Source organism: Pieris brassicae, chromosome 6 (assembly GCF_905147105.1).
Source record: "Pieris brassicae chromosome 6, ilPieBrab1.1, whole genome shotgun sequence".
Taxonomy (NCBI): Eukaryota; Metazoa; Arthropoda; class Insecta; order Lepidoptera; family Pieridae; genus Pieris; species Pieris brassicae.
The window spans coordinates 20799089-20803263 of record NC_059670.1 but is presented as its reverse complement, the minus strand read 5'-3'; positions in this window follow the sequence as shown (position 1 = coordinate 20803263).

Below are 4175 nucleotides of genomic sequence, written 5' to 3'. Positions count from 1 at the left end.
AAAAAACGTTGTTGTTTATTTTTCTAACCTTCAATTATTATATTGTCCACATGATCCTAGAATAATTTGGTCCAATTCCATTACCGCAGCTTTATCGGCCTCTGCTTGAAACGTGCTTCATGGATAATTTTTCTTTATTGTCGCTTAGGCTAGGAAAGTTTAATATTTTATATACGCACGAACAATATGCTTTATAGCTTGTTATTTTGATAACTTATTAATAAAAAAGTTCAAACACTATTAGAAGCATTTATTGTGTATTTCTTTGACTGTTACGAACGACATAGGCTTAGTTAGCTTCATATATCCTTTCCTTTCTCCCGATTAGAACAATAATTGGGGGGAAAAACAGGGGAGCTACATTCTACTAGCTACAGCCTACAGCTGCAGAGCTACAGCCTTTTAGATCTGACCTATGATAATCTGTATCGTGATCATGTATGTTTTTAAGGAAAGTTGGTGATCAGCCTTCCTTTCTGACATACGAAGCCGAAGTTTTGGGTCCTAAGTATGCTGAATTTTCCTGATGTTGCTTTACTTCACCGTTATAGCGAGTGTTAAATGCGTAGTAAGCAAATTGGTGCACAGCCGGGGTTCGAATCTACGCTGTCAGAGTCGCACGCTGAAGCCACTTATTTGAAAAAAATGGAAATTCCAGTACGAGTCGAGTGCTAACACTATTATTTCTAAAATCAAAAGCAAGGACCGAAGATAAATGAGAACAGGAGTGAAGTGATTCCTTTGATCGTCGGTTGAGGGTCGTGTGCGTGATTGCATCTTTTCAAAGGACATTTCTCGAATAGGGAGTCTGTAAGATATATATCAGTATTCACGTTAAGTAAATTCTAAATAAACTTATCGTTTTTTGCACAGTGAAAGAAAATTACGTCCCTACTTATAAATGTAAAAAAACTTATACTTTAAAAATTTTGACATTTCCTATGTGTTGCTACTAAAAAAGTTCTCTAGCGAAAAAAACAAAAATTTGACCCATTTGAGGCCAAAAAAAATGCTACGTATTTTTTATGTTATACCTACAAAATGGTTAATTAAATATTTACTTACTCAAGTAACAATACAAAAATACCAATTATTTCAATATATCGAATAAAATTTAATTACTTATTTTTATTCTTTAGCTGGCATCACTACAAATTTTAGGTTTAGTAAACCTTTTAAAAAATAAAATGTTATCTTTACTTATAACTTTTTTACTTTTGTTTTTGTAGTCCTGTAGGAACTTATCACTCGCCCTAAAACCACTCTTTATGTGGAGCACCGAACTTAATAAAATGGATACATTCACTCACAAATGAAGTGTATGTATAAACTCCGATGTTGTGTAATGTGTCCGATGTGTAATCTCTGACATGTCAAAAAATTATAGCTGTCAGAATTCCACGGAAATCAAAGTCAGAGTAGAGTTAAGACACAATTTTCAGTTTATAATTTACTAGCTGACCCGGAGAAAATCGATACTTTACACCGTCTAAGAATCAATGAGTGTTTTGTAACAGATTTAATGAAGGTTAATACAAAATAAACACTTATATATAAGTTCACTACTTACTGCGAAATTAACACAAAGAAATAGTCGTCAAAACGCACGAACAAAGATTTCACAACTAATATATATACGTCAATCCTTTTTCATTACTGACGACCAACGTTATACATATACAACGATATATCGTTCGTTCGATATATGTACGTGGATATATCCTGTCGCATCGAAATTTATAAATAAATACAATTTATTTGATTGAATTACGTTCTTTGATAGATTCGAATTGGATGAACATTAAATGTTTGACAGTTACGAAACCCAGTTACATATTGTATTGGATTTTTTTTCATTAATTTTCCAATTCTTCAATATGCTGGAATTTGGGACGGAAACAAACCAAAACCATGAAAATCGGTCTCGCCAACTTTGGACATGAGTTACTCACGTTATGGGTCTTCGGGTAGGAGCTATAAGTCCAATATGTCAAAATCAAATACGTTTTTGACATACGGGAGTCGCACTTAGCGCTAAGTCTTACATAAAAGTTAGACGGTTAGGTTAGAAAAATGTCACAAATACATTAAATAATTCAGTTAAATAAGAAATATAAACTTCATTAAAACTTCAAATAAGTGTTAAAACAGCCTTCTGTGATGCAAATTAAGGAGTTCACAAAACGGGGTGTTTTGTTATTCTTTTGATTATAATAAACACAGGTTGAGTGAAGGATCCTTGTCCCTGAATAATATTAAGTTTATTTGCGATTCAGGGCTTTAATTCGCAACTCCAATGAAAAAAAAATGTGTGCGTGTACTAGTGTATAGTGATCAGCTATATGCAACTTTACAGAAATTGGTTAAATAAAGTTAAATTAGTTAAAGTTTAACAAAAGGCTTTTATTATCATAGACATGAATACAAATAATACAATTATTTCATTTTACCTTATTACTATTAAGATTATTACAGAATTTCATTAATTGTAATAGAATTATTACTATCATTGTTATCGTTATTATATATTTTTGTTATTAATGGCTTCGAATCAACCGTGGTAGGGACAAGAAGAAGATGGCACGTAACGGAAAAATGTGACGGTAATTTTTTTTCCAACGCCGAAGTTTTATTCCAAAAAAATAATACCTGTCCTTTTATACGTCGAGTCACTATGTATTCTTGAGCAATGTCAAAATTTTGAAACTTAAAAACTGCTGTCAAATTGAAAATATGACACTTAACACACCCTAAGTGAGATTACGTATATATAACCATTTTATTATCAAATAAGTTGTGCCAAGGTTGTAATGGTTACAAAATGTAGAAGTTGGGTTCATAGCATGGGGCAGACATGCTTAACGCGTCTTTTTCATTTTTTTCTAAGAAACCTTAGTACTTCATAGTAATAAGTAAACTTTATGTTGTAGTCACATAAGTTCTGGGTAAGTTACGTTTACATTAGGCCGACAAATTAGGGCATTTTCTGAGTCTGTAATTTTCCTAGACATTCACTGATGAACCTGCTTCGTAACTCAAAAAATATTTCACAATCAGTCCTGTTTTAATACCCTATAAAAACCGCAAACGTAGAAGAAAGAAACAAAAACGAACAACTAAATTGTATAAAACTCTTTGTTTATTAAGTATAAAAGTAAACTTACCTACATATAATTGAAGACAAAAATCGTCATTAATTAACACAAAAAAGTGGAGTGACCTCGAGTGTAGAAGAAATCAATTCAATTATAATCCTTTAATAAGCAAATAAGCAGAATGAGAGGTATTGAGATCAAAGACAGCTCTCGACACTCGCCACCCTACGACTTTGATTCCAAATATATTACTGGCATTCAAATACCCATGCTGACTGTGCTGGCTTAGTGGTTAAAGCGTACAATTTTATTTCTTCAATCCAATAGTCTCATCAAATGTTATATATATAATTATATTACCAAATTACGATGAGGGAAAAATCGTGAGGAATCCGAGCTTTAGACCGAAACATTGACGTTGTCATGCACAGAAGGCTGATCACCTGCTTGCCTGTTAAAGATATAAACACGAAACAGGTAGGTACAGAAATCTGAGGCCCAGACCTGAAAAGTTGTAGCGCTACGTATTAGAGGTAACAACACGCTAAAACGTGTTTTAATTAGGTACATTTCTAGCTGCATCCCGTGAACAAATATTAAAACATAAAACTCAGATTGTAACAGTAGGTCCTGGGACGTTTTAAACTAAATTGTTCGGGAATGACTAAGATTTGCAATTAGATTATTTTTTTTATATTTATTTCGTTCGCAGGTCATCAACCGAGTCCGCTAGTAGTACCTAATTGAAAAACTCTGCACGGCTGCTCTATTCAAAATATTTTAAGGAAATAATGTCACAATTTGATAAAATTTTATATATTTTGGGAAGAAAAGTATTTCCAAAAAGTTATGTAAACATTTTTTATCCGATTAGAGTGTATTCTATTATAGAGTGTATGTATCTCACAATGAATTTTTAATTGAAAAACTCGACAGATTTTTTTTTCCAATTTACTTGGAAAATAATTTTAGGATGGAGGCCTCCACTCGTTTGTTACCCTAAGGCCTATCATTCGTTAATTTAAATGACCTTAGTAAAAAAAATTGTGTATCGCCTTGAATTATTGGTATTTAGTAGTT